The following is a 24,617-nucleotide window of genomic DNA, read 5'->3' on the forward strand; positions in this document are numbered from 1 at the left end:
TTGTAATATTTGACCGTGCACATTACCTTCTGAAATTGAGGGAAGGAGTTTGTTCTGGCAGGTGAACTGGAGAACACTTCTTTATTAAAGGGGAACATTCGTTCATTCTTTTCTTTCGTTTGTTCCAGTCATTCCGGGTGGTGCGAGTGATGGAAATCACGATGACAGCAGACATGTGTTACAATAAAATGCACTACACTTATGTTCCTCCAAACACTGTAAAAGATCCACAGCGATATTCCAGAGACCCGTGATCAAAAAGTTAACGTGTCCTGGGAAATTAGCGAGGGCTGTGGACAGTTTGAAGAACAATGTTTTCCAGCGTACACATGGGGCGTTTGGCAGGAACCTGACCTCTTCCAGTGAATGACCTGACCAAATCATAGCCGTGACCTGCGATGCAGTCTATTTAACTTTAAAGATATTCTCAAACCAGCTACAATTCTGCTAGTATTTCGCCATGCTTTCTCTGTTTGAACAAAAGTAACAAGTAAAATCTGTGAACATTCCGCAGGTGCTCAGGCTATTATTTGCCACGAAATTGTCTGTTTTTCTCCAGATTTGCTTTCAGGTATATTGTCATTCATACAAACATAGAAACATAGAAACGTACAGCACAATACAGGCTCTTCGGCCCACAAAGCTGTACCGAACATGTCCCTACCTTAGAAATTTCTAGGATTACCCATAGCCCTCTACTTTTCTGAGCTCCATCTACTTATCCAAAAGTGTCTTAAAAGACCCTATCTTATCCGCCTCCACCATCGTTGCTAGCAGCCCATTCCATGCACTCACCACTCTTTGCGTAAAAAAAATTACCCCTGACATCTCATCTGTACCTAATCCCCACACCTCAATCCTGTGTCCTCTTGTGACAACCATTTCCGCCCTGGGAAAAAGCCTCTGCCTATCCACACGATCAATGGCTCTTATCATGTTATACACGTCTATCAGGTCACCTCTCATTCTCCGTCGCTCCAAGGAGAAAAGGCCGAGTTTACTCAACTGTTTTCATAAGACAATCGTCACCGTATGTATGTGCAGAACAGCGGAAGTGTTCAAGCTCACCTGTCAATCACACTTCCTTCTGCTCCTGCAGTGCATCGCTCCGTGCCGATTGTGGTTCTCGTACCGATGAGCGGCCCTCGGCTTATTGGAGAATGTCTCATCACTCTGTTTCCATTGTGGAACTCGCACTAATGTGCGACCCTCGGTTGACTAAAGCAAGTAATACCTTTGCCTTCAAATGCATTCTCCCAAAGAGAATCACTTCGTACCTTTCGGGTTGAACTCCATCTGTGAATTCTCAGTGCTACTCTGCGTCCTGTCACTGTCCTGTTGTAATCTGCGACAACCTTCTATACTGTCCATAATTGCACGAACCTCCACATCACTGCAAATACAAAAATCCACCCTTCCACCTCCTCATCCAAATCATTCATAGAAACACATAAGCCGGGAGTCTCAAACTGATCACTGCAGGACTCCACTGGTCACCAACATCCAGGGAGAAAACGCTCCATCCACAACTACAGTCTGCCTTCTGTGGGCATCAGTCCTGAATCCACCAGCCAACTCTCCCTGGATACCAAGCCTTCTGCCGCTATGAACGGTCCTACCACGGTTAACCGTATCAAATGCCTTATTAAAATCTATTTATACGAGATCAACTTCTCTGCCTTTACCAATGTGCTTTGTCACATCCTCACAGAACTGAACCGGGCACGTGAGGCATGACCTGCCTCTCCCAAAACCATTCTGACTCTCCCAAATCAGGGTCTCCCAAACCTCGGAAATTCGGTTTCTAAGAATGTTCTCCAATAATTTGCCCATCACTGAAGTAGAATTCACTGGGCTATAATTTACAAGGTTATCCTTACTCCCTTTCCTGAGCAAAGGGATAATATTTCCATCTCCAATCCCCTGATACTGCCTGTGCGGCAGTGATAACGCAAAGATAATCGCCAAGGGCGCAGCAATCTCTTCCTCCGCTTCCCACAGTAACCTGGGGTTTCTCGCAACCTCACAAGAGGACTTATCTATTCTTCAAAAGTTCCTGTACATCCTGTTTTCTAACCTCGTCCTGTTATCGCACATAAGCCCGTTTGACGCTTCCTCACAAACGCCAGGATCTCTCACTGGTGAAAATTGAAGTGAAGTCCTCATTAAGGACCTGTCCCACCTCCACCAGCTCCAGCCGTATGTTTCATCACTATCCCCGACCGGTCCTACTGTCACTCTAGTCATCCTCTTCTTCACACACATCTAGAGTGTCACGGGGTCTTCATTAATCCCGCTGTAGGCCTTCTGTAGAGGTTTCAAGTTCTCCCAATTCCATTCTTCAGCTCGTCCCTGGCTGCCTTGTAACTCTACAGCCGTGTCCGATCCTAGCTTTCTAAACCTGGTCAGTTGTTTTCTTCCTCTTGACCAGATGATCCACATCTCTGTCAAACATGACTCCTTCATCTATCCAGAACCCTATGCAAGTGCTGTCTAAAATAACTTCTCATTTCCGTTGTGCATTTTCCAGGGTGCATCCGTTCCCAGTTTCAGCTCTGAGATTCCAGCCTAAAACATTATAATTCCATTTAGCCAATTCATTAATTTGGAAACTTCTGGCCTGTTGGGAGTGGGCAGTGTGGTTAGTTCGGGGACTGACATAGGTTTGTGGGGAGAGATCGGGGTAACGGGATTCGTTTGGGGACTGACACGCGGGTGTGGGGAGAGAGAAGGGCAATGTGATTATTTCGGGGACTGACATAGGTTCGTAGGGAGAGATCAGGGTAACGGGATTCGTTTGGGAACTGACACGATGGTGTGGAGAGGGAGGGATTAATTTAAGGACTGTCACAGGGCTATGGGGAATAAGCTGGGACTTAACGCGGCAGTGGGGTTAGTTTGGGGTGACACGAGGCTGGGGAGATAGCGAGATGGTGGCATTACTTTGGTACTGGCACAGGCCTCTAGGAGTAGTGTGTGTCCCCGTTTACGAAAGGTGGGTGCTAGTACAGAGTGAAGCACACTAAAATACGAATTTCACTGTATTTATCAAAAGTGTTAGGTTTTGTGTTGTTCCATAAATAGCTAAAATGACAAATCGAGCTACCCCGCCCCATCCCTCCATCCAGTAGCTCCCCCTAACGGCCCAGCCCCGCATTACCATGCTTTCACTCCAGCCTTCCTTTGACCTCCAGGCTACGGAATCCCCGAGCCCAGGGGCACCGCCAAACACACGAGTGCCTGGACTTTTGATCACCCACCCACCGGCCAGGCTCTCCCCCGTGGATCACGGAGTGAGTTGAATCTCCAACCTTCCCTCATCTTTCTACAGTTTCTTCGGCCTCAGGACCTATCGACCCGAAACACTTCGCAAGCGAGGCCCCTCGGTAGACAGACTAGGGATGTTCCCGCTCCTTCAGCACCCTTACCGCCTGGCACAGGACTGCAGACTGGAAAGAGGGCTGGCTGTATCCCATCCGCGTCCAACCTCGCCCCCCGGGGCACTCCACCTCTCGCCGCCAGGCAGGCACGGTCACGATCGGGAAGGACAAGGGGCGCCAAAGAGGGCAGGAAGTCGATTTCAGTGGAGGGTCGCCGAGGCAGTGAGGGTCACCGAGGCAGTGAGGGTCAGGTCGGAGAAGGGGAGGCAGGGCGTCATGCAGAAGAGGGTAGTCGGGAGAGGAAGGGAGAGTCATCGCGAAGGCGGGTTAGAGAAGCAGATCGCGAGATAGGATGGAGAAGGGGATCAATGTGACAGGGAGGGATGGAGTTGTTACGTACCCCGTAACGAGTTAAATAACCAGCAGAAATGGGCACACCTGGATTCTGAGTCTTGCGTTATAAACTCTATTTTATCAGTAACTACGTGAATAAAGTAATATAAAACAAGATAAGGTGAACAGGTTAGCAAAGTATATGCATATATACAGGTGAGAAAATAAGCTTCCCCAGCTCAGGTGATTGGGTGATACAGTCTCACGGTGGGATGGTAAGTGATCAGTTCAGTTCTGGAATTTGGTTTGAGTAGAGTTGGAGAGAGAGAGTTAGAGTGTTGGTTTATCTTCCAATGCCGATGTCGATCCTCCACGTCATCCTCCTTGCTGCCGAAACTTATTTAAAAGTCACCAACTTCTGACCACAGAAAAGGGGATTCCATCTTCTGTGGTGGAGTTATCAACCCCAGACCACGGTTAAACACACCGATAGCTCCTCACCGGTCACCCCTCTGTCCACACTGTGAGCAAAAACCCCACCCTTGTCGTGGGCACACAAAGCTCACCAGTGTCCTCCTTGCCTCTGGATTCGTGTCTCTCCTGTGGTGTGACTTGTGTGTCTCTGGTGTGTGTCTCCTGTGGTGTGTCTTGTGTGTCTCTGGTATGTGTCTAATTAAAAAGTCAACGACCTTGTATATATCTCCAAGTGCTGAACACGAGCTGTCCATCACATAGCTCCGCCTTTCAGTTTCCAAGGCAACTCACGGACTTTCTGTCTCCCTGCTGCTGAATTAGCAGACAAGCTGTTCGCTCCCCCTCTCTCTCGTTTAAAGGAACAGTCCACTTTAGAATTATCCTTCAGATCTCGTCACAATCTAAACATAGCTACAAGATCTGTGATATATTCGTAAATTCTTAAGAAAGTTTTGTTTTTAGAATCTCAGCTAACGGTGAAAATTGCAAAATCTTTGCAAAATTTCATGGACGTACATGTATGTGTAAGTCACGTGAGCTCTTTTCCCGCTCCCATTTTACCGCAGATCTGCCTTGTTTCCGAGGCTCCGCCCCCAGCTCTGATGACATGAATTACAGTCCTGACTTTCCTTCAGTTCTGTGTTGAAGCGGGTCGGCGGCGTCGGATCGTCTGTAGGATCCGGATTAGGAGAAAACCATCACCCCCAGAGTCGGGAATCCGGGGAAGGGTTCACTGTCCGGGCGTGAAAACAAGTTCTCATCGGTGAGTACTGAGGCTGGTCCCGAGTGTGGACGCCTGATGTAAGGTAATGCACCCAGTTAACTTCCGATCTGGCGGCCTCCCTGCGCTTGCTGGACAGAACCTGCCGGGGTCGGTCTGTGTTGTGGGACCTTCACAACATACCGACTGAGATGAGCCGCCGCTCAGCCCCTCTTGCCCTGGTCCTAGGAGCGTGATGGGGCGGTGATACCGAGACTGCACTCATCCATTGTGGTTTATCCCGGGAACTTTACCTTCGTCACCCGGCCCCGCATCGGGTCCAAACTTCCCTTGGATCGATAGCCGGTGTCTACAATGCTGAAGTTGTGTAGAGCTGGAACTGGCAGCAGATTTATTGCACCTCGAAAGGGTTAAAACAGCAACTGGTATTTTAGTTTAACCATTACAAAATGGCAGAGTGTTCAGTATTCATTGTGGTCATAAGGGAACTCAGAGCATGTGAGGTTGAGAATGTAACTTCCTTTTTCGTTTAGTTCTGGTGGGCCTCTTCCTCAGTCACCAGGGAAACAGCCCACCACAGCTTCAAGGAGTGTTGAAGATTTTGATCACTCTACACAGCCCTTTAGCAGAAATTCAGTGGCCACAGGATCCAGTGTGGATTCGAGGATGCATTTACTGTATGGAATATATAATGTCTATGCTGGAATGAACAGATGACTAATGAATCTTGTGATTGTATTCATGGAAATCTTTTTAGAATGTCACAAACATCTTGTAATCGGTCAATATTTGCGAATCAAAAAAAAAAGAGAAAAATCTCTGTTTCCAGGGCTATCATTACCATTTAATATTGAGATATATTGTTCATGTTCCACTACGGGAAAAGAGGCGGCCAGCTGATTTGGTGTAGATTCCACTCAACAATATAATAATCAATAATATGCCCAGAGACATGATGAAATGTATCCGGGGCCATTTTGTAAATCCCAGAACGAAAGTCAACTCGATCCCCGTCCAGACAACGGGTTCCTCATTTTACAGTTCTGTCATGGGTTTGTGTAGGAGTGTTATTGTTTGTTTGAACTGTGAACAGCTGAGACACTGCAGCACATAGCGGTAGAAAAGAGTTCTGGGAGTGCTGGGCCATTCGTTATCATCCTGGGATGAGGAGTCCAGGAACATGGAAATTCCAGTGTTTGGTGTTCGCCCGTTCTTGTTGCTTCTACAGATGGCACTGGACATTCCTCCTTCCGCGATGAAGCAGACGTCTCGGACAGATAGTCACGGGTTGCGGGGAATTCTGATTACTGTGTGAGACAGGGGAAAGATGTGTGATCATCTTGGGGGTGGGTTGGGACCCTGTGAGGATGGGTCCTGGGACAGCACACAGGTTTTGATACATATATAATGGACCCGTCGTTCAAGCTGCCCAGGAGTATGAGGTAATGCGTTAGTATTAATGCTCTGTGCTCAGATGTTTGGTTCTGGAGTTCCTTTGGAAGCAAAGAACAGAATAAGTTGCCACTCCTTCCCTCACAGTGAGAGGCTGTGAGTTAATGGGCCGCTCCGTGTTTGCAGCAGTAAAGATAACCGGGGTTCAGTGTTCAATCCGTGTTTGGAAAGTCCCTCTCACTGTCCCCTACAGTCAGTTAGTGGGAGTCAAATAGAAACTCCAGAAGGAGAAGCTAAAGACAGACGTATCGATATGACAGAAGTACCCGCATTACAGTGGTGTACAGGGAATTACCGAGGCAGGAGAGGGGAATTGGCCAGAATCACTCGCAGGGATGTCAACAGAGCAGCAACTTGTGGGAAGTTGGAGGTTGGGTGAGGTTGTAAAAACAAACAAAAGGCAACAAAAGTTGTTAAAAAATCAGAGGTAGTATACCAAAGTAATCGAGCCGATAACATTAAAAAGGCTCCTAAACGTTTCTTCAGATACGTAAGTTGTAAAAGACAGGCACGACGGGATATCAGAACGCTGCAAACTGGGGATGTAGTAAATGCGGGACAAGGAATGGCGGACGAACTGAAGATGTATTTTGAACTGATCTTCATAGAGGAAGTCACTAGCAGTATATTGGAAGTTCAGGGGGCATCAAGTGTGTGAAGTAACCAAAACCAGAGAGAGGTTTCTTGGGAAACTGAAAGGTCTGAAATTAGATCTGTCACCTGGATTTGATGGCGTGTACCCCAGAATGTGGTCTCAGGGTACTTGGAGACCCGTCAGAAAATATGCCGTAGTCTTGTCTGACAAATCTGATGGAGTTCTTTGAAGAAATAACAAGCAGGATAGACAAAGGGAAATCGGTTGATGCTGTGTGTTTGGATTTTCAGAAGGTCTTTGTTTGCTTCAACACGTAAGGTTGCTTAAAAAGCTACGAGATCATGGTATTACAAGGAAGATTCTAACATTGATAAAGCAGTGGTTGATTGGAAAGGGGCAAAGCGTCGGAACAAAAGGAAGCTTTCTGTATTGGTCCCAGTGACAGTGATTTTCCACAGGGGTTTGTGTTGGGACCGATTATTTTCCGTCATATGTTAATGATTTGGACAATAGAATTGATGGTTCTGTTGCAAAGTTTGCAGACAGAATGAAGATAGGTAGAGGGCATGCGGTTTTGAGGAATTAGAAAGTCTACAGAAGGACTTACACAGTTAGGAAACAGGGCAAGGAAATGGAATACAGTGTCGAGAAGTGTATGGTAGATGAAATGAAAGGGTTAGTTATTTTCTAAATACAAAAGAAAACTGAGGTGCAAAGGGGTTTGTGGGTCGTTGTGCAGGATTCCCTGAAGGTTAATTTGCAGGTTGAGTCTGTGGTGAGGAAGACAAATGCGATGTTAGCATTCATCTCAAGAGGACTAGAATATTAAAGCAACGATGTGATGTTGAATCTGTATAAAGCACTGGTGAGGCAGTATCCAGAGCAGGTCTGGGCCTCTTAACTTCGAAAGGAATGTGGAGAAACTGCAGAGCGTTCAAAGGGTGTTCGCAAAAGTGATTCGAAGATTGAATGGCTTCTCATGTGAACCGCGTTTGATGGCTCTGGGCCAGTACTCACTGAAATTCAGAAGAATCAGTGGTGACTTTATTGAAACATATCGAATGGTGAAAAGTTTTGATAGAGTTGATGTAGAGATGATGTTTCCTCTGGTGGGATACTCTACGAGCGGATGACACTACTTCAGAATAGAAGGCCCCCTATTAGAACATGGCGAGCAAGGATTTATTTTATCAGAGAATGTTGAATCTGTGGAAGTTTTTTTTTTGCCTCATGCAGTTATGTAGGTCAAATCTTTATATATATTTAAGACTGAGTTTGATTGGCTCTTGACTGGTGAGGGCATGGAAGGATTTGATAAGATGGCAGGAGCTTGGGAATGTCAGTAAAACTGGATCAGCCATGATGAAAGTGCGGAGCAGACTCGATGGGCCAAATGGCCTAATTCTGCTCCTATATCGTATGGTCGAATGGAGATAGAACATAACTTAGAGCATAGAATAGTACATCACGGGAACACCCTCTTTGGAATCAAACCTGGAATAATTTTCCTGAACCGCCTTTTAACCCTCTCCATTTCAATCATCCTTTCTCATGTTAGGGGCCCAAACCTGCGCACAATACTCTCAGTTTTGCCTTATCAGGTCTCTATACATTCTCAACAGTACATCCTTCTTTCTATATTATAGCCCTCTTGAAATGAATTCAAACATCGCAATTGTCTTCTTCATCACCGACTCGGCCTGTATATTAACCTGTTGGGAAAACTGCACAAGCACTCCCAAGTCTCTTTGCACCTTAGTAGGTTTTTTTGATTTTCGAAATTTTGACCCAACCTGTCCACGATCTCCACACAATTAAAATGGGAAATCAGTTTGTTTTTATCATGTACTGAGGCGCAATGAAAATCCTGTTTTGCATAACATCCATACTGATCAATAGAGCACAACAGAACATTGAGGAGATACAGGGTAAGTGGAGCTACAGAGGGTAACAAAGCATCATTGTTTCAGAGAAACCAAAGCGCACTTTGGAATACGGTGAAAGGTGATAATTTTGAGTTATATAATTTATATAATTTCAAGTTACATTTTGAGGTTAAGGTTCATCTTATCTAGCTGGGGTGCATTCAGTTTGCTTATAGCAGCAGAATGGAAGCCGTCCTTGACTCTGGTGTTTTGTGTTTTCCACTGAGTGTGTAATCTTCGTCCCAGGTGTAAAGCGAGGATGGCCAGGACCGTGAGGTTATTCTGCCTGCTTTACTGATATATATCAAGAAGTTCATACACAGCTCATGGCGGGCAGTCTGGTTTTCGCAGTGTCTACAGTTCTCTCCAGTTCCTGGCAGTCATGAGTAAAGTAGTAGCAGTACGAACGCGTAAAGTATCCTGTTGGGATACTTTCTATGGTACGTTGATGAAATTTCGTGAAAGACAATGGTTATATGCCAAATCTCCTATTGTTAGTTCTATCTCTGTCGTTTTAGTATCTTTTCCATGCAATAGAAGGTCTAGTAAATTCAATGTCTGTGTATTGCTGGAGAACCACTTGTGATTGAGCTTGATCCATTCTCCATTCTGTTTCATCCAGCTTATTCCATGCCGATTTTGTTCACCCTCTGTCCAGCCTGTATCCCATCACCTCAATGATATATATCAATAACCTTGTTCAACCACTGTCCAGCCTGTATCCCACCACCTCAATGATATATATCAATAACCTTGTTCAACCTCTGTCCAGCCTGTATCCCACCACCTCAATGATATATAACAATAACCTTGTTCAACCTCTGTCCAGCCTGTATCCCACCACCTCAATGGTATATATCAATAACCTTGTTCAACCTCTGTCCAGACTGTATCCCACCACCTCAATGATATATATCAATAACCTTGTTCAACCTCTGTCCAGACTGTATCCCACCACCTCAATGATATATATCAATAACCTTGTTCAACCTCTGTCCAGCCTGTATCCCGCCACCTCAATGATATATATCAACCATCTTGTTCAAACCCTGCCCAGTCTGTATCCCACCACCTCAATGATATATATCAACCATCTTGTTCAAACTCTGTCCAGTCCGTATCCCACCACTCAATGATATATATCAACCATCTTGTTCAACATCAGTCCAGTCTGTATCCCACCACCTCAATGTTATATATCAACCATCTTCTTCAACCTCTGTCCAGTCTGTATCCCACCACCTCAATGATATATATCAACCATCTTGTTCAACCTCTGCCCAGTCTGTATCCCACCACCTCAATGTTATATATCAACCATCTTCTTCAACCTCTGTCCAGTCTGTATCCCACCACCTCAATGATATATATCAACCATCTTGTTCAACCTCTGCCCAGTCTGTATCCCACCACCTCAATGATATATATCAACCATCTAGTTCAACCTCTGTCCAGTCTGTATCCCACCACCTCAATGATATATATCAACCATCTAGTTCAACCTCTGTCCAGTCTGTATCCCACCACCTCAATGATATATATCAACCATCTTGTTCAACCTCTGTCCAGTCTGTATCCCACCACCTCAATGATATATATCAACCATCTTGTTCAACCTCTGTCCAGTCTGTATCACACCAACTCAATGATATATATCAAACATCTTGTTCAACCTTCACAAGACGACCAACCTTTTTGCCTGCTGAAAACTTGGAAACCCACCCTTCTACCCCCACATCGATGCCGTTAATAAAAACATATTCCTCTGATCCTTGCTTCCTAAACCTTCCACCTGACTAGATTATCCACCTCACTTCATCCTACCATTCTTTATTTTCCTCACCGAGACAAATTTATCCCTAACGTCCTGCAAGAGATACTCAAACATTGACCACATGCCCATAGTACAATTCGCTGCAAAAGAAAACATCATCACAATTCGCAAACGCAAGTTCTAGCCAATAGCCTCACAATTTGCCCTTCCCCAATTAAAAAGTTTCCTATCCTCTCTGATTCTATCCTTTTCCATAATAATGCGAAAAGTCAGGGAGCGGTGATCACTGTCCCCCAGATGCTCACCCACTGCGACATCTGTGACCTGACCCGGTTCGTTACCTAATACTAGATCTAGTATGGCATTCCCCCTAGTCGGCCTGTCAAAATACTGTGACAGGAATCCGTCCTGGACACACTTAACAAACTCTGCCCCGTCTAAACCCTTGGAACTAATCAGGTGCCAGTCAATATTAGGGAAGTTAAATTCACCGATGATAACAACCCTATTACTTTTGCACCTTTCCAAAATCTGCCTCCTAATCTGCTCCTACCAGGGGGCCTACACAATATTCCCAATAGATTATCTGCTCCCTTCCTGTTCCAGACTCCCACCCATACTGACTCAAAAGGATCCTGCTACATTACCTACCCTTCCTGTAGTTGTAATAGTATCCCTGACCCAGTAATGCCACCCCTCCACCCCTTCACGCCCCCCCCCCTTTATCCCTTTTAAAGCACTGAAATCTAGAAATATTTATAATCCATTCCTGCTCTGGTGCCAGCCAGGTCTCTGTAATAGCCACTACATTATAATTCCATGAATGTATCCAAGCTCTCAGTTCATCACCTTTGTTCCTGATGCTTCTTGCATTGAAGTACACACACTTTAGCACTTCTACCTTACTACCTTTAGACCCTTTATTCTGCTTCTCGTTCCTCAAAGCCTCTTTATATGTTAGATCTGGCTTTACTCCATGCACTACTTCTGCTGCTCTGTCTTTCTCTATTTGAGAGCCAGACGCCTCTTCCCCAGTCTCTTCAGTTTGGCACCTGAGAACATTTCTATCACATACAAACCTTTGATTTCAATCCACACACGCAGTCCTCGAATGACCCTTATCCTCCCGCACCTCACCACCAGCTCTAACTCTCTGCTTCCTGTCCCTCTGCAAATCAAGTTTAAACCCCACGGAGCAGCATTAGCTAACCTACCCACAAGGATGTTAGTTCCCCTCAAGTTCATGTGCAACTCGTCCCGTCGGAACAGGTCAACCTTCTTTGGAGCAAAGCCCTATTGTCCAGAAATATGAAGCCCTCCCACCTGCACCATCTCCTTAGCCACGTATTTAGCTGCATTATCTTCCTATTTCTAACTTCACTAGCACGTGGCACGGGGAGAAATCCTGAGATTGCATCCCTGGAGATTCTGTCCTTCAACTTTGCACCTAACTCTTTAACCTCTTTGCAGGACCTCTTCCTTCTTCCTATCCACATCATATGTTCCATCATGGACCACGACATCTGACTGCATACCCTCCCTCCTGAGCATACCGAGAACTCGATCGGAGATAGCGCAGACCCCGGCACCAGGGATGCAACAGGCCATCCTAGAATCTCGATCTCTCCAACAGAACCTTTTCTTTGTCCCCCTAACTATCGAATCCCCTATCACTACTGCTCTCCTCTTTTCCTTCCTTCCCTTCTGAGCAGAGTGTCCATTCTCGGTGCCAGAGACGCGACCACTACAACTTGTCCCCGGTAGGTCGGCCCCACCAATTGTATCCAAAACGGTATTCTTATTGTTGATGGGAATGGCCACAGGAGTGCTCTGCTCTTCCTGTCTATTCCCCTTCCCTCTCCTGACAGTCAGCCAGCTACCGGCCTCCTGACTCTTAGGGGTAACTATCTCCCTGAAACTCCTGTCTATTTCTGCCTCTGCCTCCCGAATGATCCGACGTTCATCCAGCTCCAGCTCCAGTTCCCTAATTCGGTTTGTCAGGAGCTGCAGCTGGATGCACCTTTTGCAGGTGTAGTCATCAGGGACAACAGTGCTCGCCCTGACTTCCCACAGTCTGCAAACGGAGCACTCCAATGCCCTAACTGCTGCCTCCAATACCTACTCCGAAGTTAATTAAATTAATTAAAGAAACTTACCCGGCCTTACCTCACTGGGAGCAAACTCGTCCTCAGCCTCTGCTTGCCGAAGCCTCTAGAGCCAGAGCCTCAAAGCTCCACTCCTACCCTGAGCCACTCACACACTGGCCGCTCCTCTTCAGTTACACGTCCTTTTATTTGTCCCTGCCAATTATCTCATTCGCTCCTTCTCTTCCTTCTGCAACGGCCACACAGAACCGAAGGGTGCATTGCATCACCCTCAGACTATTCAGACTATTAAACTTCCTGAGCACTTGCTCAGTCGTAATTTTCACTGCACATAATCCGCTTCCCTGGCATTCTTAAATGTTGGGTATACTGCAGATGTCTTCCACTTGGCCTCTGATTACAATATCTCCGGCGTCATTTTCTATTATTCCTATATCTACCCTCAACTCTCTTTTAAGCTTTATATACTAAAAAAAAACCTCTTAGTAGCTTCTTTGATATTAATCGCCAGGTTCCTTTCATAATTCATCTCTTCTTTCCCAATGACCTTCTTAGTTTCCTTATGCAAGTTTTTAAAAGCTTCCCAATACTCTATCCATCACTAGCTTCGACTTCCTTCTATGGCCTCGGATTTTGCTTTTACATTGGCTCTGACTTCACCTGTCAGCCACGACAGTGTCCTCCTTCCATTCGAAATTATCTTCCTATTTGGAATCTCGCTGTCTTGCACTTCCCTCATTTTTCGCAGAATCTCCAGCCATTGCTGCCCCGCTGTCCTTCCTGCTGCAGTCCCTTTCCCGTCAACCTTTGCCGGTTCCCCGCTCATCCCATTGTAATTTGCCTCATTCCACTGAAATAACGATACATTAGAATTCAGTTTCTCCTTCTCAAATTTCAAAGAGAACTCGATTATATTGAGATCACTGTTCCCTAAGGGTCCCTTAACCTCAAACTCTCTTATCATCTCCGGATCATTGCACAACTCCCAATACAACACAGCCGATGCCCCAGTGGGCTCAACAACAAACTGTTCTAAAAAGCCATCCCTTAAACATTCTGCAAATTCTCTTTCTTGTACTAGCCTGGTATTCCCAATCCACTTTCATGTTAAAATCTCCAACGATTATCATAGCATTGCCCTACTGACACGCTTTTTCTATCCCTTACTATTTTTCTGCTGTTTCTTACTATATTGCTGCTGTTTCGAGGCCAGTATAAAATTGTCATTAGGGTCCTTTCACACTCGCCATTTCTTAATTCAACCCATACAGACTCTAGAACTTCCGATCCTATGTTATCCCTTTCACATGATTTAATATTATTTCTTATACACAGGGCCACACCACTTCCCTCTGCCTACTAACTTATCTTTCCGATACACCGTATATCTTTGGAGCGATTGTCCACTGAGACTCTCTGGGTGGAATTTAGGAAGAGAAAAGGGCCTATACTTCTGTTGAGTGTTTTTTATAGACCACCCAATAGTAACAAGGACATCGAGGAGCAGAGAGGAAGACAGATTCTGGGAAGTTGTAATAATAACAGGGTCAACGTGTTGCGAGATATTAATTTCCCAAATATTAATTGGCAACTCCCTAGAGCAAGTGGATTAGATGGGGTGGAGTTTGTTAGGTGTGTTCAGGAAGGTTTCTTGATACAATATGTACAAACGTAGATAGGCCTACAGGAAGAGAGGCTGTTCTTGATCTGATATTGGGAAATGAACCTGGTCAGGTGTCAGATCTCTCAGTGGGAGAGCATTTTGGAGATAGTGATCACAATTCTATCTCCTTTACCATAACATTGGAGAGGGATAAGAATAGACAAATTATGAAAGCGTTCAGTTAGAGTAAGGGGAAATATGAGTCTAGCAGGCAGGATTTTGGAAGCATAAAATGGGAACAGATGTTCTCAGGGAAATGGACGGCCGAAAAGTGGCAAATGTTCAGGAAGAAGGTACAGGAGCCTCAGGCCCCACACCACCAGGTTCAGGGACAGTTACTACACCCCGCAGCCATCGGAAAGAAGGTATGGGATCCTCAGGAATCACACCAACAGGTTCAGGGACAGTTATTACACCTCAACCATCAGGAAGGAGGTACAGGAGCCTCAGGACTCACACCACCAGGGAAATATGGTAGGGTACAGGAACTGTGGTGTACAACGTCTGTTGAAAATTTAATCAAGAAGAAAAGAAATGCTTACGAAAGGATCAAAAATTTGGTATTAATAGAGATCTAGAATAATATAAGAGTAGCAGGAAAGAGCAGAAGAATGAAATTAGCAGGACCAGAAGGGGCCATGAGAAGGCCTTGGCGGTTTGGTTGAAAGAAAACCCCAAGGCATTCTACAAATTTGTGAAGAGCAAAAGGATAAGACGTGAGAGGCTAGGACCAATCAAGTGTAACAGTAGAAAAATGTGGCTGGAACCGGAGGAGATTGCAGAGGTACTTAATGAATATTTTCCTTCAGTATTCTCTACAGAAAAGGATCTTGACGATTGTAGGGATGACTTACAGCTGACTGAAAAGCTTGAGCATTTGGATATTAAGAAAGAGGATGTGCTGGAGCATTTGGAAAGCATCAAGCTGGGTAATTCGCCGGAACCGGACGAGATTTACCCCAGGCTACTGTAGGAGGCGAGGAAGGAGATTGTTGAGCCTCTGGCGATGATGTTTGCATCATCAATGGGAACAGAGATTCCGGATGATGGGAGGGTTGCGGATATTGTTCTGTTATTCAGGAAATGGAGTAGAGATAGCCCAGGAAATTGTAGGCTAGTGAGCTTTACTTCAGTGGTTGTTAAGTTGACGGAGAAAATCTTGAGAGGCAGGATTTATGAACATTTGGAGAGGTATAATATGATTAGGAATAGTCAACATTACGTTGTCAAAAGCAGTTCGTGCCTTGTGAGACTGATTGAATTTTTGACAATGTGACTAAACATTTGAAGATAGAGCAGTAGATGCAGTGTATAAGGATTTCAGCAAGGAATTTGATAAGGTACCGCTTACAAGGCTTATTGAGAAAGTAAGGTGGCATGGGTTACAAGGGGACATTGCTTTGTGGATCCAACTAGCTTGCCCACAGAAGGCAAAGAGTGGTTTTAGACGGGTCATATTCTGCATGGAGGTCGGTGACCAGTGGTGGGTCTCAGGAATCTGTTCTGGGACCACTGTTCTTCGTGAATTTTATAAATGACCTGAATAAGAAAGTGGAGGGATGGGTTAGTAAATTTGCTGAGAACACGGTTGGGGATGTTGTGGATTGTGTGGAGGGCTGTCAGACGTTACAGCGGGATATCGATAAGATGCAAAACCGGGCTGAAAGGTGGCAGATGGAGTTCAAACCAGATAGGTTTGAGGTGGTTCATTTTGGTAGTCAAATATGATGGCAGAACATAGAATTAATGGTAAGGCTCTTGGCAGTGTGGAGGATCAGAGGGATCTATGTGTCCGAGTACATGGGATACTTAAAGCTGCTACACAGCTGCTCGAATCTTGACTCCGTGGTTAAAAAGGCATACGGTGCCTTGGCCTTCATCAACCGTAGGACTGAGTTTAGGAGCCGAGAGGGAATGTTTCAGCAATATAGGACCCTGGTCAGACCACATTTGGAGTAGTGTGCTTAATTCTGGTCGCATCAGTACAGGAAGGATGTGGAAGCCAGAGTGGGTGCAAAGAAGACTTACAAGGATGTTGCCTGGATTGGGGAGCATGCCTTATGAGAATACGTTGAGTGAACTCGGCCTTTTCTCTTTGGAGCGACGGAGGATGAAAGGTGATCTGATAGAGGTGTATAAGACGATGAGAGGCATTGATCGTGTGGGTAGTCAGATCACAGGGTGGGTAGTCAGAAACAGGGTGGGTTCACAGGGCTGAAATGGATAACACCAGAAGGCACAGTTTTAAGGTGCTGGGAAGTAGGTACAGAGAAGATGTCAGGGGTAATATCTTTACTCAGAGAGTGGTGAGTGCATGGAATGGGCTGCCGGAGACGCTGGTGGAGGCGGATACGATAGGGACTTTGAAGGGTCTATGGATAGGTGCATGGAGCTTAGGAACATAGAGGGCTATGGATAACTCTAGGTAATTTATAAAATAAGTACAAGTTCGTCACAGCATTGTGGGCCGAAGGGCATGTATTGTGTTGTAGGTTTTCTGTGTTCTATGTACACCACTCGCTGTGAGATGTGGGGAAGATGTCTGAGGTTTCCGGATAGTAAACACAAAGTACACTGCAGATGCTGTGGTCCAATCAACACGTACAACACGCTGGAGGAACTCAGCAGGTCGGGCAGCATCCGTGGAAACGAGCAGTCAACTCTTCGGGCCGAGACCCTTCGTCAGGACTGAAGAAGGAGGAGGCAGGGGCCCTATAAAGAAGGTGGGGGGAGGGTGGGAAGGATAAGGCTGGAAGGTACCAGGTGTAAAACCACAGAGGAAAGATCAAGGGGTGGGGGAGGGGAAGCAGGGAGGGGATAGGCAGGAGAGGTGAAGAAGGAATGTAAGGGGAAAGCACTATGGGTAGCAGAAGAAGGCAGAGTTATGAGAGAGGTGATAGGGAGCTGGAAGAGGAGGCAGAGTGAAAGTGGGAGGGGGAGGAGGGAGGGAGGGAATTACCGGAAGTTGGAGAATTCGATATTCATACCAAGGGGCTGGAGACTACCCAGAAGGTATATGAGGAATTGCTCCTTCAACCTGAGTTTGGCCTCATCATGCCAGTAGAGGAGGCCATGTAGGGACATATCCGAATGGGAATTTGAAGCAGAGTCGAAGTGGGTGGCAACCGGGAGATCCTGTCTGTTGGGGCGAACAGGTTTCCGGGGTCGGTGAGTAGCAGATTCAGCTGTGTGACCCTGTGAGGTTGGGTCCAAGTACAATGCACCCGGGGATGAAGCTGCTCAGGGGTTTTGAGGTGTTGAGCCAGTATTTATTTTCTAAGCTCAGACGTTTGTTTCTGGAGTTCCTTTGGAATTAATGACTGCTAATCTGGGGAGAGGATGTGTTCCCATTCCATCCCTCTCAGATAGAGGCTGAAAGTAAATGGGCTGTTCCGTGTTTGCAACAGAAATAGACCCGTGAGTTTGGTGTTCAAATTGTCTTTGGAAATTCACCCCCCCCCCACCCTCCACACTGTCCTCTGCCTCTCAGTGGGTGGAAAACAGGAAGAACCTGAAAATGCGGGAAATCTAGACTAAAAATGGGAAATTGTTGAAATCATTCTGACGTACGGTTGTGAAACCAAATCGCTAACTTAGTTCCTCTTGAAGTGGACCTGTGCACAAGCGCATGTTTTGTGACTGCTAGGGGAACAGTAAAGAAACCTTAGTTTTCCCCTGTAAATAATCCTGGTACCACATTCCCTGTTTTTACTGAAATGTGTTCATTACAGCTGTTGCTCACAAGGGTAATCTCAGGAATGAGAGGGTTTATGTATGACAAGCAATTGATGACTCTGGGCCTGTACTCTATGGAGTTCAGAAGTATAGAGGTGGACGGGAACTTATTTAAACCTACAGAGTGCTGAACAGCCTGGATACAGTGGACGTGGACAGGATGTTTCCATCAGACAGAGTCTGGGGTCTGAGAGCACAGCCTCGGAATAAAGCAGCTTCCCTTTAAAACTGAGATGAGAGAAACTTTTTCAGCCTAAGAAAGGTCGGTCTGTCGAGTTTGTTACAACAGATGATGGCTAAGAATCTCATTGAGTATATTTATGGCATAGTGTGATTTTTTTTTGTTAGCCAGAACTACCAGAGGATAAATTGAATATAGCGTGAGGTATCGTTGAATACAGCCTTCACGATTTTAGATTCTTCATTTCAAAATGGCTGCAGTGCTAATATGTGTCACAATGGCACTCACAGCATATGATGTAGAGTTTCTTAATTCCCTTTTCGGTTACGTTTGGAATGTCACTTCCTCCGTTTCCAGGGTAACAGCCCAACAGAGCTGCAGGAAGTGTTGAACATATTTATGGCTCTGCGGTCATCGCAGAGCAAGGGTAACAGAGTGGTAGTGGGAGGAAAGGATGCCGTGAGCATTGACTGTACGGAATGTATTACACCAGGTCCGGAATGGACTCAGAACTAACAAACCGGTGGGATGGGGTGGCATTTACACAGCTTGGGGTGTTGATGACATTTTGCAATCAGTTACATCTGCGCAATAAAATGAAGAGGAAAAATCTACAGTTGTAGGAAATTTAAAACGAGAAGGAGAAAATACAGGAAACGATCCGCAGATCGCCATATTCCACATTCCACTCTCTGAATGAAGCAGTCTACCTCAGACTCCCCTTAAATAGTTCAATTTTCACCCTAAACCCACGCAACCAACCTAAGGGACGAACGCCAACATGCCATCTCCCTATTTATACCATCATAGTTTGAATACATCTAGCAGTGGTTCCCAACGGACCCCACGGATAATGTCAGGGATCCATGGTATAAAGAAGTTTGCGAACCCCTGTAACTCAGTTCCTTAAATACCAGCAACATGTTTGCCAAGGATGTATATTGTATGTATTTCTCTGACATTAAACGTACCTTTGAAACCTTTGTCTGCCAGGGCTCCTGCAGTCTCTACACTAGCGTGCCGCAAGGTGCGAGGGACACCTTGTCAGGCACTGGATATTCATCCATCCTAATTCATGTCAACACAGCAAGCACCTGTTGTGCAACCTGCATACAATCCATGGCCCGACTCCCAGTTAAATATATACACAGAGAAGCTATTAAAAATCTCCCCATCTCTTTCGGCTCCATTGGTAGATGAGAACGCTGATCCTCAGGAGAAATTTTGTGACTGTTATTGGGGCGGTGAGGAAACCACAAGTTTTCTCAATGAATTATCCTGCCACCAAACTGTCTGTTATCCATGGAGATGTGCACAATACAGTTGTGGGTTTACAAAGTTCATGAGTGATTCTGGAATGAAAAAAAAATAGTGTAGGAGGGGCTTTTAGTGTCTCCGGGCCTGTGCTCACTGGAAGGGCGGTGACTCTGCGAACAGTAACCTCAATGATATCCTGCGGCCTGGATAGATTGGATGGGGACAAGATGCGTCCAACAGAAGGAGAGTCTAGGATCTGAGGTCACCATCTGAACCCATTCAATTGTATCTGGGGACCTCCCCTTCCATCATTCTGTCGGTAGCAGGATCTGAATTGCACCTGTATCAATGCCGGGGGTTGATCGTAATTATAAGTTACTTGCAGACACAAGAATATAACGGAATATTTAACCACTTAATGGGAAAAAGAGTGAAATTCATGATTATCACCACAATGTATTGTGTGATGTCTTTTGTAAATAGCCCGTAGTGGACAGTTGGAGCCGACAGATAACATCCAACAACCTGTTTTTATTTTGTAACAGCTTCTGCACTACTGGAAGTTCAGAGATGGAACGACCAGCAGATGTACTGGAGGCACCTCGGGACAGGGTTAAAACAGCCACTGAAATTTTAGCTTCCCCATTACAAAATGGCTGAGAGCCCAGTATTCACTTTGTCATAATGAAACTCACAGCATGTGAGGTTGAGTTCCTTATTTCATATTTTCAGTTACTTCTGCTGAGCCACCTCCTCCACACCAGGGTAACAGCCCACCAGACCTGGTGACCCATAGCCCGGTTCGCCTGACCACTGAAAGCATCATCAGGTTCCTGTTCTGTCTGGGATGAGGGGGTGTTAACTTTATAACTGGGAATAGCCAAGACACTGCAGCACCTTACCGACAAGAAAGAGTCCTGGGAGTGTTGGTGCTTGGGCTATAATCCTGGAATGGGGCTCCAGGATTATGGGACTGGCAGTGTTAGGGTTTGGCTCCGGCCTAGGTTTGTGCTGCTGCAGATGAGGTTGAATGTTCCTCCTTCTGCAGTAGAGCAGGTTTCCGGTCGGATTGTTGGATAGAGGTTGTAGAACATGAGTTATGATGAAAGGTTGAACAAACTCTGTGCTGTAGGGGAATTAATTTAAATTGGGTGTTCTACACAAGTCCATTCCGCAGGAAACTTGGATCATTTCACTGTAAAACTTGGGTTGTTTCTCTAGAGTGGTGCAGGCTGAGGTTTTCTCAATGAATTATCCTGCCACCAAATTGTCTATTATACATGAAAATGTTCTCGTTAGAGTTGTTGTTTACAAGGTTCACAAGAGTGATTCGGGAATGAAACGTTTGGGGCATTTGGTGTCTCTGGGCCTGTTCCCAATGGAAGAGTGTGACTCTGGGAACAGAAACCTCGATGAAATGCTGAGGTCTGGGTTGACCGAATGGGGACAAGATGTTATGGGGACCGTGGCGGGTCTCATCAGCAAGAACGACGAGTCAGCATACAGAGTAGAGGTGCAGTGGCTAACGAACTGTTGCAGAGCCAACAACCTGTCTCTGAATGTGAACAAAACAAAATAGATGGTTGTTGACTTCAGGAGAGCACGGTGCGACCACTCTCCGCTGAACATCGACGGCTCCTTGGTAGAGATCGGTAAGAGCAGCAAATTTCTTGGTGTTCACCTGGTGGAGAATCTCACCAGGTCCCTTAACACCAGCTCCATAGCAAAGAAAGTCCAGCAGCGTCTCAATAGACAATAGATAGTAGATGCAGGAGTAGGCCATTCGGCCCTTCTCGCCAGCACCGCCATTCACCGTGATCATGGCTGATCATACACAATCAGTACCCCGTTCCTGCCCTCTCCCCATATCCCTTGACCCCGCTATCTATAAGAGCTCTATCTAACTCTGTCTTGAATGCATCCAGAGACTTGGCCTCCACTGCCTTCTGGGGCAGACCATTCCACATATCCACCACTATCTGGGTGAATTAATTTATATTGAGTGTTCTACACAAGTCCATTTCCCAGGAACCTTGGATCACAACTTGGGTTGTCTCTCCAGAGTGGTGCAGGCTGGGCTGAGACTTGATGGACGTTTATAAGATTATGACAGGCAAAGGGAGAGTAGATAGACAATATCTTTCTCCCAGACTTAAAATGTCTAATGCCGGACGTCATGCATTTAAAATGAGGTCGTGTTATTTCATCGGAGGTGTGAGAGTCAAGTATTTTTTTTTCCCACAGGAAGTGGTGTAGCTGGAAGGTCCTGCCTAGGATGGTGCCAGAGGCCAATATAATGGGAACTTGTAAGAGATATTTAGATGGGCACGTGAACGTGAGGGAAATGGAAGGATTGTGGGAATTGTGTAGGCAGGATGAATTAGTTTAGTTGGACAGTTGATTACAAATATAATTGGTTTGGCACAACATTGTGGGCCGAATGGCCTGTTCCTGTGCTGTACTGTTCTATGGTCTGTGTGCGCTATTGAGAAGTTCGGGGTAACGGAGGCAAAAGGAGTGAGTGGGAACAACAGGTCAGCTGGAGCCCAATGTGGGGAATGTGAGATCACCCAGTTCTGTCGGAGAAACGGAAACACTAAGTGTGTTTAAATGGTGAGGGACTGAGGTGCAGTGGGTAGGGAGAGAAGTCAAAGGTACAGTGAACTTATTGTAAGAGCTATTTGGTATAAGTTGGTCGATCTCTCACATCTTCGTGCCCTTTCATGTTCTCTCTCACTCTCTCTCTGTCTTCATCTCTGGAGACAGATTGTGAATCTACTTCTATTATCAACCTCCTGATCCTCATGATAATCTATACCATACCTCTTCCCAACCTATCATCTTTAAGATACTGTTCACTCTTCTCAGTTTTCTTGCATCCGCTGAACTTGATCCCACTATGGATGCTGTCCTCACCCGCATCACCTCCATTTCTAGTACGTCCGTGCTCACCCCTTCCCACTGCCCTCCTATTGACAGACTTCCTCTTGTCCTTGTCTACCACGCCTTCAGCCCCTGCAACTTCCATCATCTCCAAAGAGATCTAACAACTAAACACCACCCCACTCTGTTCTTTCAACAGGGATCACTCCCTCCACAATTCCCTTGTTCATTCATCCCCCTCACTAATCTCCCTCCAGCCACTTAGCCCTGCAAGCGGACTAAGCGCTACACCTACCTGTACATCCCCTCCCTCAGCTCCATTCTGACACAAAACTGTCCTTCCAGGTGAGGCAGCACTTCACCTGCGTACCTGCTGGGGTCGTCTATTGTGTCCGGTGCTCCAAATGCGACCTAATTTACATTGGTAAGACCCACCACAAATTGGGAGACCGTTTTGTCGTGCATCTCTGTATCATCTGCCACAAGGGGGACTCCGCAGTGGTCAGACATTTCAATTCGGATTCCCATTCAGAGGTCTCTACCGATGGCCTTCTCTCGTGCCAAGAGGAGACCACCCAGAGGGTGGAGGAGCAGGATATATTCCATCTGGGTACCCTCCAACCTGATTGTATGAATATTGAATTCTCCTTCCAGTAAACAAATCCCCCGACCCACTTCTCTATTCCCCACTCTGAACTTCCATTTCTGCTCACGAGCTCCTTACTTCCCCCTGGATCCCCAATTTTCCTTTCTCCTATTGACAATGCACTGATTCTTTATTCTCCAGCCCTTGACCTGCCCAACATTGACTTCACCTATTACCTCCCAGCTTGCCTCTGTCTCTTCCCCGATCTATTTATTCAGATCACTTCCCCTCCTCCTCGGGAATGAAAAAAGGCTGGTGGTCCAAAATGTCGGCTGTTTACTCTTGTCCAAAGATTCTGCCTGTTGTGCTGAATTCCCCCGGCATTTTGTGTCTGTTGCTTTAGATTTCCAGCATCTGCAGGCTTTCTCGTGTTTGAAGTAATTATTTGAGCTTTGTTGAGATTGTACCTGGAATATGGTGTAAAATCCCACTCCCCAAACTAACACGGGTTATACAGACTAAAGAACAAACTGCCGGAGGAACTCAGTGGGTCGGGCAGCATCTGTGGAGGGAAATGGACCGTCAGCATTTCGGTCCGAGACCCTCCCTCCAGACTGAGAGAGGACGAGAAATAGTCAGAGAAAAGAGGTGAGGGGTGGGAATGGAGCAAGAGCTGTGTAGTGAGAGGTGGATCCAGGTGAGGGGGAGGTGGGAAGGTGGAAATAGTGACGGGGTGGGAGGTGAGTGGTTGGGGGAACACGGGGCTGCAGAAGATATTTAATTCTATGGAGGATTATCGAAGAGGTTAGAGAATATTTGTTATAGAGATTGACTAGAATGATTCCTGGAGGACGATGAAGATCAATGATCGTCTTCACATAAAACAGAGGCCGGCAGATGTGTGAAGACCGAAGGGGTCGAGGAAATGAGGATCGTGGAGAAACGTGTGGCTGAGATGGGAAAGCAGCCGCCATCTTGTTGATGGTTTGAGGGGCTGAATGGCCACCGCCTGCTGTTTCTTGCTTGATGTTTCAGTGTTCCTGTCCAGTGAGGCTCAAGAGGAATGTGAATAGAAATTAGTGTTTAGAAACAAAGAAGTCGTTTCAATGAATCCTGCACATTTCCTCTTCGGGTGGTAATTGTGGATCGGACCGGGATGGGAATTGAACCCGTAACTCTGAGAACCGGGAGGTGGAGAGATGGGGACGGGGAAGATACAGAGGGAAAAATTAACAATGTAGCTGATGTAAATATGAAATAATGTGTAAAATGCGGCAGATAGGTCGGGCAGTGTGAGATGGGCGTGGAGCGGAGTCACCGGTTCGGTCGGGAGATCCTCCACCCATCGCCTGATCCACTTCTCCATTCCCATTTCAAACGCAGATCAGCTGCATCTGCGCTTTTCGCTTCCGAGGCCCCGCCCCCGCTCCCAGTCTCCGGATGGGCGGTGGTTTTCGTTCCGTTCTCTGTTGAAGCGGATCGTCGGCGGGGAGCCGGTGGACCGATCGCTGTCTGCAGGACAATTTGATCAAATTCCCATCGGTGAGTATTGA

At 46.1% G+C, this 24,617-nt stretch overlaps 1 protein-coding gene across 1 annotated transcript in view; it reads left to right on the forward strand.

Annotated features, from left to right (window-relative positions):
- The first annotated feature begins 4,822 nt into the window (after positions 1-4,822).
- Positions 4,823-24,617, forward strand: part of LOC140723820 (NACHT, LRR and PYD domains-containing protein 3-like) — a 46,757-nt gene continuing 26,962 nt past the window's right edge. Inside the window, exon 1 of the mRNA XM_073038357.1 lies at positions 4,823-4,950. The gene's annotated coding sequence lies outside the window, so the exon portion shown is untranslated. The remainder of the gene's footprint in view (positions 4,951-24,617) is intronic.

The sequence above is a fragment of the Hemitrygon akajei genome, unplaced genomic scaffold, assembly GCF_048418815.1.
Source record: "Hemitrygon akajei unplaced genomic scaffold, sHemAka1.3 Scf000139, whole genome shotgun sequence".
In the NCBI taxonomy this organism is placed as follows: Eukaryota; Metazoa; Chordata; class Chondrichthyes; order Myliobatiformes; family Dasyatidae; genus Hemitrygon; species Hemitrygon akajei.